Genomic DNA, 10991 nt, shown 5'->3' with positions numbered 1-10991 from the left:
GGATCGCCAAAGGAACGTTAAGAGAAGCACCAGGGTGGAGCGCGCGCGCGGGGAAGAAAAGAGATTGCGAAAGGAAAAATGAGAAGAGAGAGAGAGAGAGAGAGAGAGAGAGAGAGAGAGAGAGAGAGAGAGAGAGAGAGAGGCCGCCGAGGGCGCAGGAGAGGGGGAGCTCCGCGCGGCAGGGCGGCCGGCTGGGAGCCACGAGCTGGGAGAGGGGGCAGCAGAGAGGGCGCGAGCGAGAGAGCGAGAGCGGCAAAGAGTGAAGTGGCGGCGGCGGCGGCGAGCGCAGGGCCCGGCGGGCATGAGCGCGGCAGCGGCGGGCGCGGCGCGGGGCGCGGGGCAGGCGGGTGGGCAGGCGGCTCGGGCCGCACTGTAGCCGCGGGCGGGCGAAGGGGCATGCGGCCGGCGGCCGGCCCCCCAGCCGGAGCCCCAGCCCGAGCCCGCACCCCAGCGCCGCGCCGCGCCCCGCGCGCCTAGGAGCGGGCACCTTCCCTGCGCCGGCCCGGACCCCCGCGTCCCCCAGCCCCTGGAGTCGGACAACTGTTGCGGGGCCCGGCACCGCGGGGCGTGGGTGGCCCCGGCCCCAGCAGGAGGCTGAGCCCCGCGGGCGCGGCTCCAGGCGGCGGAGCAAGGAGCGAGCGGCGGCGGGCACGAGGTGAGCCGCGCCCGGGCGGCCGGGCGGGGGCTGCGGGGGAAGGTGCGCCCGGGCCGGGGTCCCCGCGCTTGGGGAAAGGGGCCGGGGGGCGGAGCTCCTGGCGGAGGAGGGTCCCGGCGAGTTGGGGGCGGGGTCTTCGGCGCCCAGGCGCGGGAGAAGGGGTGCGGGCGCCCGCAGCCGGCGGGAGGAGTGGGCTCCCGGGGAGAGCCCGGGTCGGTGCGTTGGAGATCGGGGTGCTGTAAAAAGGAGCTGGGGACGCCCAGGGGAGAACCTGGGGGCAGGGGCCGTGTGGGGCAGCCGGTGCCCAAGCATTGGGATCCGCGCCAGGGCTCACGAGGTCGGGGTCGCTGAACCCTGGGAGAGGACGCGCCGGGTGGAGGAGCAGTTCGGGGCGCAGGGTGCCAGGACGCGGCTGGGCTGCTGGGGCTGGGATCCACGTCCGAGGCGGGACCGGAGTCCGAGGACCCAGTCCGGGAGCGCAATCGCCGGAGCTCCGCGCGCGCCTGACAGGGTTCCGGAGCCTCCTGGAGCCCCGGCCGGATCTGGGGTCCCGGCTGCGCGGCGCGGGCGACCAGGAAGGCTCTTCTAAGTGCGCGCCCCTGCTGTCCCCCGCCGCGTGACCCCAGCGGAGCTGCCGCCGCCTCCCGGGACCGACTGGGTATTGATCTGGTGCCTGGGGCCCGGTGGCCGGCAGCGGCCTCGGAAGCTGATTAGCTCCCGCGGTTGCCATGGCAACGAGACCCCACGCGTCTTCAGGTTATATTTATTCTAATTATTATTATCATTATTCGTATTGTATTTGCTACTCAGCCAGAGGAAACAAGAGAGGAAGGGGCAAGCCAGCGCGTCCTGGCGCCTCCAACTGTCATGTCTTTGGAAAGAGCCAGTGCCAGTTGTTGGGGCCATCGTGTCCTCGGGTTGGAGTCAGGTTCTCAGTGTGGGTGGCCTGGCGGCACCCCTGGGCGGTGGGGCCGCGAAGGGGAAAGGGGCGTTATGTAATGTGCCTCTGTGTCTGCCCTGCCCTGCGCTCCGGCCTCTGATCCTTTGCCTTAGCCCTGGCTCCTGCCCAGGAAGCCCAGACAGAGATGCCAAGAGAAGAGCAGCCAGTGCCGGGCACCGGGAGTCACAGCGGGGCCTCCAGGCCTCTCCCTGGCTGGGTGACCTTGAGCGGGGAGCGTGACCTCTCTGAGCCTCTGCTTCCCCATCTGTAAAGTGGCCTGGGCGCCATCCCTGCCAGAAGGTGGCCGTGAGGTCACGAGGAAGCGCTGAGAGGTCTGTGTGCTGCTGGCCCTGTGGCCCCAGGCAGCTGCCCGCGCTGCTCTCGGCCTCGTTTCCTCTTGTTCAGAAGGAGAGCTGGACCCCAGCGTGTCTCAGGGTCCTTGGTCACGGTGTTCTGTGACCCTCACTCTGGCTGCGCGGCCAGCCCGGCAGGCCCCGCTCACACCCGGGCCAGGCAGCTCCACGTGGCCCCTCGTTCCCGCCCTGACAGGTGGTCTGAGTGTGGCCGGGGGCGGCAGCCGGGCAGGAAATGCTGCTTAAAACCTGAATTAGAATAACCCTCGAGTCCCAGTGCCAGCCCAGGACAATCCCCACGATGGCCAGGGTTGCCCAGAATTGGGGGTACACCCCCACTGTCCCCTGGGTATGTGACAGCTCAGGACGAGGCACCTCCCTGACAGCAATCCCCTCTCCAGGGAGGCCGCTCGCTGTGCGTCCTGGCTGCGGTGGAGTGTGGAGTAAGAAGTGCCAGAAAGTTCCATGCAGCCGGGGCACTGCCCCTCACAGCTCAGGCGGGAGCCTGGGACGGGGGGAGGTTCTGCAGGATTCTTTAATGTCACCGTTGCACGGAATTCCTGGCTCTGCCTTAGGCATCTGGGAAGCATTGGACCACCTTCCTGGGAGGTGAGGGGAAGCAGTTTGGCTTAGAGCTGTGTGTGTGTGAATGTGTGTGTGTGTGTGTGTGTGAGAGAGAGAATGTGTGTGTGTGTGTGAATGTGTGTGTGTGTGTGTGTGTGAGAGAGAGAATGTGTGTGTGTGTGAGAATGTGTGTGTGTGAGAGAATGTGTGTGTGTGAGAGAGAATGTGTGTGTGTGTGAGAATGTGTGTGTGTGTGAGAGAGAGAGTGTGTGTGTGGTGTGTGTGAATGTGTGTGTGTGTGAGAATGTGTGTGTGTGAGAGAGAATGTGTGTGTGTGAGAGAGAATGTGTGTGTGTGAGAGAATGTGTGTGTGTGAGAGAGAATGTGTGTGTGTGTGAGAATGTGTGTGTGTGAGAGAATGTGTGTGTGAGAGAGAATGTGTGTGTGTGAGAGAGTGAGTGTGTGTGAGAGAATGTGTGAGAGAATGTGTGTGAGAGAGAATGTGTGTGAGAGAATGTGTGTGAGAGAATGTGGTGTGAGAGAATGTGTGTGAGAGAATGTGTGAGAGAATGTGTGAATGTGTGTGAGAATGTGAGTGTGTGTGTGAGAGAATGTGTGTGTGAGAGAATGTGTGTGTGTGAGAGAATGTGAGTGTGTGTGAGAGAATGTGTGTGTGAGAGAATGTGTGTGAGAATGTGTGTGAGAGAATGTGTGTGTGTGTGTGTGTGTGTTGAGAGAATGTGTGTTGTGTGTGTGTGAGAATGTGTGTGAGAGAATGTGAGTGTGTGTGTGTGAGAATGTGTGTGTGAGAGAGTGTGTGTGTGTGAGAGAATGTGTGTGAGAGATGTGTGTGGTGAGAGAATTGTGTGTGAATGTGAGTGTGTGTGAGAATGTGTGTGTGAGAGAGAATGTGTGTGAAAATGTGTGAGAATGTGTGTGTGAGAGAATGTGTGTGGAGATGTGAGTGTGTGTGTGAATGAGAATGTGGGTGTTGTTGAGAGAATGTGTGTGTGTGTGTGTGAGAGAATGTGTGTGTGTGTGTGAATGTGTGTGAGAATGTGTGTGTGAGAGAATGTGAGTGTGTGTGTGTGAGAATGTGAGTGTGTGTGAGAGAATGTGTGTGTGTGAGAGAATGTGTGTGTGAGAATGTGTGTGTGAGAGAATGTGTGTGAGAGAATGTGTGTGTGAGAATGTGTGTGTGTGAGAAGATGTTGTGGTGAGAGAAGGTGTGGTGTGAAATGTGTGTGCCTGTGTGTGCCTGTGTGTGTGTGTGTGAGCGCCTGTGTGTGTGTGAGGCGCGCCTGTGTGTGTGTGTGTGTGGAACTGTGTGTTGTGGGTGCGCGCCTGTGTGGCCTGCGTGTGGTGTGCGCGCCTGTGTGTGTGTGTGCGCGACGCCTGTTTGGGTGCGCGCCTGTGTGTGTGCGAGCCTGTGTGTGCCGGTGCAGTGTGTGTGGTGTGCGCGCATGTGTTGCGCGGCCTGTGTGTGTGTGCGCGCCTGTGTGGGGGTGTGTGCGCGCCGTTGTGCTGTGCGCAGCGCATGTGCGGGTGTTGTGAGAGCATGTGTGTGTGAGAGCATGTGCGTGTGTGTGCGCCTGTGTGTGTGCGCGCCTGTGTGTGTGTTGCAGCGACGTGTGTGTGTGTGAGACTGTGTGTGTGAGAATGTGTGTGAGAATGTGTGTGTGTGTGAGAGAGGTGGTGTGTGTGTGAGAATGAGTGTTGTGTAGAGCCTGTGTGTGAGAATGTGTGTGTGTGAGTGTGTGTGTGAGAGAATGTGTGTGTGTGAGTGTGTGTGAGAGAATGTGTGTGTGAGAGACTGTGTGTGTGTGTGAGAGAGAATGTGTGTGTGCGCGCTGTGTGTGTGAGACTGTGTGTGGGTGTGCGCCTGTGTGTGTGTGTCGCCTGTGTGTGTGTGTGCGCCTGTGTGTGTGTTGTAGATGTGCGCGCCTAGTGTGTGTGTGCGCGCCTGTGTGTGCGCGCCTGTGTGTGGTGTGTGTGTGCGCCTGTGTGTGGGGTGGCGCCTTGTGTGTGTGTGTAGCGCACTGTGTGTGTGATCCGCGCCATGTGGGTGGGCGGCCTGTGTGTCCGCTGATGTGGGTGTGTGTGCGACCATGTTGTGGTGGGCGACCAGTGTTGTGTCCGCGCATGTGTGTGGGTGTGTGAGAATGAGTGTGTGTGTGAGAATGTGTGTGAGAGAATGTGTGTGTGAGAGAATATGTGTGTGTGTGAGAGAATGTGTGTGAGAGAATGTGTGTGTGTGTGTGTGAGACGGAGGAATGTGTTTGTGTGTGTGAGACGTGCAGAAGTGTGTGGAGCGATGGTGTGAGAGAATGTGTGTGTGTGTGTGTGTGAGAATGTGTGTGTGGTGAGCATGCGTGGTGTTGTGAAATGTGTGTGTTGTAAGATACTGTGGTGTGGAATGTGTGTTGTAAGAGAAATGTTGTTTTGTGTGAGACTGTGTGTGTGTGTGAGATGTGTGTGTGTGAGGAAGAAGTGTTGTGTGTGAGATGTGATTGGGTTGTGTGTTGGTGTGTGTTGTGAGACTGTGTGTGTGCCGAGAGAATGTTGTGTGTGACAGTGAGTGTGTGTGTGTGTGTGTGTGTGTGAATGCATGTTCGAGAATGTGTGTGGTGTGTGTGTCCCACCCCCACTCTCTCAGGCCACCAGCCTCGAGCTCAGGGGACAGCTGGACAGGACAGGAGGGGTGGGGGCAGGGCCCGTGCTGCCCAGACCTTTATGAGTGAGAGAGAAAGGGACTGAGCCCACCCCAGGGACATCAGGAGGCCGCTGAGAGCCGCCCCCTCGGTCATCCACCACCTGTCCCTCCCTCCTTCTCTCCCTCCCTCCCTCCCTCCCTCCCTCCCTCCTCCCTCCCTCCCTCCCCCCCTCCCTCCCCTTCCACCAGCTCAGCAAACCCCTCTGCCCTCGGCAGCTCTTCAGAACACGGCTCCCAACAAGTCAGTGGGGTTGGAGCTCTGCCTCCGGGAGCCTGGGTGGTGGGGGTGCAGGTGGGGCGCACCTGCCCCAGAAAGCCTGAGGAGGGGTTGGCGGGGGCGCCTGGCCCAGAAGCAGGCGAGTGTCCGCCAGAAGAAGGGGGGCGGCAGAAGGAGCGCTCACAGAGACCCTCTGGGCAAAGATGCAGGCCGCAGGGTGGAGGGAGGGAGGGACCTGCAGAGGGTGGGGGCTGGGAGGGGGCAGGGGTGGGGTGGAGCTGCTGGCCCAGAGAGCAGGGGGAGATGGTGCAGCTGGAGCAGGGCCATGGCGAGGGAGCTGGACCCCTCCACCCCCGACTGGTGAGGCTCAGACAGCCGGGGTGGGGAGGCAGGGGCGGGGAGGATGGTCAGGCTCGGAGCTTGGGTGGGAGCTCATAGGTGGGTGGTAGAGGGAGGGGTAGTTTGGACAAGATGAGTGTTTCCAACTCTAAGACAAGTGAACTCTGGCCAGCCCCTCCTCCCCTCCCACTGGGCTGTGGGAGGCACAGCCTCAGGCCGGGTGAGAGGCTTCTGGGAGGAGGGGCCAGTGCACCCAGACCTGGTAGCCGGCTGCCCGGACCGCACCGCCGTGGCGATAGGATTGCCCTTGCCGGTAGAAGCCCGGCGCCCCACTGTGTGCCTGGCCCTGTGCGGAGCAAGCACGGAGCCCACGTCTCAGTCCTCGCGCCAACCCTGCCAGCTGGCCGTTATCGATCCTGTCGTACAGATGAGAAAACAGGCTCACAGAGGTGAGCAGTAGCCCAGCTAGGGCACACCTAACCACTGCACCACACAGTCCAGAGCCCGGCCAGGGCCTGGTGGCGGTCGGGGTGGCTCCATAGACACAGGGCAGTGAGCCACTGCAGGTCAGGATCTTGCATCTCACAGCCTAGTCATTGTCCTGTGTACCAGCTCCGGACGGGCCCAGGTAGCCCGTCTTACACTCGGATGAAAGGGGTCACCTCTCTTCTTGGGGATGTTCTCCCCCTTTTAACTCAGCCTCTGTTGCCTTAGCTCCTCCCTGGCGGAGTCACACAGAGGATGCGCACGGACCTTAGAACCAAGAACCCCAGCCCCAGCCCCCCCTCCCCCCCCCCCCCCCAAGAGAGGCTTTTCCCAGCCTTGCTGCTCTTTCTAGAACAGCGGTTCTCAACCTGTGGGTGGCGACCCCTTTGGGGGTTGAATGACCCTTTCACAGGGGTCGCCTAAGACCATCGGAAAACACATATATAATTACAGATTGTTTTTGTGATTAATCACTATGCTTTCATTATGTTCCATTTGTCACAATGAAACTACATCCTGCATATCAGATATTTACATGACGATTCATAACAGTAGCAAAATCACAGTGATGAAGTAGCAACGAAAATAATTTTATGGTTGGGGGTCCCCACAACATGAGGAACTGTATTAAAAGGTCGCGGCGTTAGGAAGGTAGAGAACCACTGTTCTAGAAGTTACTGGAACAACAGTTCACCCCTAAGAACAGGGGGGTCTTGTTTCCTAAACGCCCTGCACAGGGCCTGGCGGGGAGGAAGTCCCCTCGTCTCCTCCTCACCTCCCTCTTTCCTGCGTTCCTCCAGCACATGCATTCCTGACCCCTTCTCCCTGGGTGACCCCTGCCGCCCCCGGGGAGCTCCTCGCCTAGACATGACCAGGACTTGGGCTGATGACTGACTTGGCACCCGCCTCTGACCAGCCCCTTCTTCCTCTTCTCTTTGGCTGTGACCAGGTTGGGGACTTGGGGGCCCCTCTCTGAGCACCCCGACTTTGCCACTCGGCAAAGCACTTGCCCTCGGCCTGGGCTTCCTGTTCAGCAACGCGGGGCCATGAGTTCTGGGAGGAAGGTTAGTGGGGTTTTCAGCACGGGAGCCCCACTCTCCATAGCTTATAGTTGGGGGGCAAAGATAGGAACCCCAGCGTGTGAGAGGCCTGTGCGCTGTGCTGTGATGGCGGGGGGCCCGGAAGCGGCCGCTGCAAGGCCTGTGTGGGAGCCTGAAGCTTGTCTGCTTGCCCATTTGCAGATGGGGACACTGAGGCCCAGAGCAGCTGGCGCCCTGCTCAAGGTCACAGTGAGTAGGGCGCCCTGGGAGGCCAAGGATGTTCACTGATAGGATGCCAACCCGATGGGCACTGACTGTCTGGAGGCCGCTGAGGCGGCTGCTGGGAGTGGGGGGAGGGGTGCAAACACTCCTTGGACAGTGAAATTTGCACTAAAACTCTCCCTCCCGAAATCAGGCTTCAGAGTCGCCCCGCCCTGGCCATCCAAGTGGAAAAGCAGAAGCCAGATGAAATGCAAATGCCTCCCTTCCCAGATCTCCCCACGTCAGACATGAATGGGGCGGCCGCTGCGCCTGTTCCGACAGCCTGCCGCCCCCCGCCCCCCCCCCCCCCCCCCGCCCGCCCCGTGCCGCCCATCTGTCCACACGCACAGCCACCTCCGCAGATGCACGCAATCGCCTTCCAGAAATTAAGAAATAATGCACGGGTTTCCCAAATCACACCCGTTTAACACTGAATTCAGTTCTGGAAGCTCTAACGGAGCCCTGGGAGGGAAAGTAGCATTTTTTTTGGTTCACACTTCCCTGGAAAATGAGACAAACCGTGATCTTTGAAAACCCATCTGCATAATCTGATTATTCCTCCCTGGCAGGCCCCAGAGAGGTGCCCACGGAGGGGGAGGGGGAGGGGGAGGGCGCGGGGAGCGGGCTCAGCTCTGCTGTGAGATGTGCACTGGGAAGCCGGGCTGGGAAAGTTTGTCTCCTGCGCCAGATCCCCAGCGCCAAAGCCCCGAGCCGCATAATGGACTGAGAATAAAGTGCCGCTCTCGTAGATATTGGCACAAATTAAAAATAAAGGCGAATTCCTTCCAGACTCCAGTGCGCGCTTCTCTTCCCGGCGCCCTGAGCGGGGCACAGAATCCACCGTGATCTGCTTTCACTTTGGGCTCCTGCCCGTGGTTGGAGCCGATTTACAGAGCCACCGAGACTGCATCGAGCTTTCGTCCACACTTCCGGAGCACCTACCCTGGGCCGGCCCCAGTGCTGGGCCCAGGGGACAAGAGGTGATTAGAACAGGACCCTGCCCGGGGGGTAGGGGGGTGAGTGGGCATTGCAGTGTGTTTGTTATAGGCAGGAGAACACAAGAAAACCAGACCTCTGTGAGGCCCCACCCGGCCTGAGTGGTCAGGGAGGGCTTCCTGGAGGAGGTAACTTCTGGCTTGGATCTTGAAGGGTGGATAGGAGTGTGCCAGGCAGAAGAGGCAGTGGACATTTCAAGAGCAGGAGTAGCCTGAGGAAAGTCTTGAAGTGGGTTTCAGACAGGCATGGCCCCCCGTGGCATCTTCAGATTTCAGTGTTTGCAGGTTCCTTTGTTACAAAGCCCTTTCACATCCCTTACCTTCCAGCACCCTCAAGCACCCCGAGGTTGGTCTCCAAGTCTCTCTTAGGAGAATGGAGCCCAAAGTGAGGGACCAGGGTCACAGCCAGACAGGGCTCTAAACCCAAGGCAGTGAGCCTTGGGGTGGTGGCAAGGGTGGTAAGCCATTCTATGGAAATTCTAAAAAAGTCCAAGAACCACAGACACTGATACCAAAATCTACAACGTTCCCTTTCTCCCTCCACCTGAGCTTTGCTCCTCCTCAGGTGCCCACTCTGAGCTTCCGTCTCTGCATCCAGAAATGGGGGTGGGGGAGCCCCAGCATCCTCCCTGAGTCCCAGGGGCCGGGCCAGCGGTGTCAGCCTTCTGCTCAGCCCCGTCCAGCACCCCCTCCCCTGGGCTTGCTTCTGAAGGTCTTTGTTGTTTGATTTTCCAGGGAGCAGGTCGGGAATGGCCTCATCTAGGCGTAACTGTCGGGAATCTGATCCCGGGGACCGCCAGGCCTTTGGGGAATGAGCTACACCTCTGAGCTGAGCCCCATCGTCAGGGCAACGGGCCGAGCTGGAGGCGGGGTGCTGGCACAGATCCCCCGAGAGCAGCCTGGAATCACCAAGGCCGTGCTCAGGGCTCCACCTGGGAAAGCTTCCCTCTGCTTGCTCCTCACTCTGAGACCCTGGGAAGTTACATAACGTCTGAGCCTCAGTTTCCCCATTTGCAAAACGGGTTATTGTGCGAACCAGATCAGACCCATTTGCCGGAGGCGCTCAGTTAGCACACAGGGCGGTGTTGCCGCTCTGTCCCTGTTGACGGGAACATCACGCTTCCTCAGTTGACATCACTCCTGCCCCTCAGGAGGCAGCCGGGCAGGAGCCGAGCCTGGCCATCGAACCCCAGAGCCGGGGGTCCCACCACAGTGGTTGTTGATTGAATGAGGAAATGACGAGCCATTAGACCGCGTGGTGCCTGCCCAGCGCCATGGCAACCGCAGAGCTGGTGAGACAGGAGGCAGCTCCAGCGGCTGCCTGGCTTCACACCCAGCTCCGCCTCCTACCTGTGGCCAGCGCCCGGCTGCTTATTTCACTCTCTCAGCCTCGGTGTCCTCCTGTGCAAATCAGGGTTGATAACGCTGATGCTAAAATGAGTTACAAGGGTGGCTGTGAGGGTCAGAGGCAAGGAGTGGAGCATCCCAGGCTCCTGGATCGCTGGCAATGAGCCGTTGTTTACTCCCACCGAGTTCTGGAGGGACTGTCAGCGTTTAAATCCCAGTCTCCCACCACTAATAGCTGTGTTACCTAGGGCAAGTTACATCACCTCTCTGAGCCTCAGTTTCTTTACTTAGAAATGGGGATAGCACCCCCCTCACGGGGTTCTTTCAAGAGTTAAATGAGTTGTTAAAGGGAGGTGCTTGGTGCAGAGACTGGCACATAGTAAGTGCTAAGTAAGTGTTGCTGTTATGATGATCACCACCGCTACAGGGGGTGACTGACACTCAGGACACCCAGAAGCAGTGAGCTGCTCTCTGTAGCCAGCACCCAGCCCAGGTCTTTGGACTTGTCTGTGAATGAAGGGTTGCATGGACAGATGGATGGATGGATGGATGGATGGATGGATGGATGGATGGATGAGTGTATGGGTAGATGGGTGTATGGGTGTATGGATGGATGGATGGATGGATGGATGGATGGATGGATGGATAGATGGATGAGTGGATGAATGGGTGGATGGGTAAGTGGATGGGTGGATGGATGGATGAATGTATGGGTGGATGGATGGATGGGTGGATGAATGGATGGGTGGGTGGATGATGGATGGGTGGATGAATGGATGGGTGTATGTATGTATAGATTGATGGATAGATGGATGAGTGGATGGATGGGTGGATGGATAGGTGGATGGATGGATGTATGGGTGGGTGGGTAGATGGATGGATAGGTGGATGGATGGATGGATGGATGGATGGATGGATGGATGGATGGGTGGATGTATGGGTGGATGGATGGATGGGTGGATGAATGGATGAATGTATGGGAAGATGGATGGATGGGTGGATGAATGGATGGGTGGGTGGGTGGGTGGATAGGTGGATGGGTGGATGGATGGATGGATAGATGGATAGGTGGGTGGGTGGA

The 10991-nt window shown here is 59.1% G+C and overlaps 1 protein-coding gene across 1 annotated transcript in view; it reads left to right on the top strand.

Moving 5' to 3' along the window:
• The first annotated feature begins 327 nt into the window (after window positions 1–327).
• The window catches only part of SHISAL1 (shisa like 1), a 57812-nt gene continuing 47148 nt past the window's right edge, over window positions 328–10991 (top strand). Inside the window, exon 1 of the mRNA XM_036298809.1 lies at window positions 328–655. The gene's annotated coding sequence lies outside the window, so the exon portion shown is untranslated. The remainder of the gene's footprint in view (window positions 656–10991) is intronic.

This window comes from Myotis myotis, unplaced genomic scaffold, assembly GCF_014108235.1.
Source record: "Myotis myotis isolate mMyoMyo1 unplaced genomic scaffold, mMyoMyo1.p scaffold_m19_p_3, whole genome shotgun sequence".
NCBI lineage: Eukaryota > Metazoa > Chordata > Mammalia > Chiroptera > Vespertilionidae > Myotis > Myotis myotis.
Note: the sequence above shows the minus strand (reverse complement) of the source record. Positions and strands in the feature narration are given on the sequence as shown.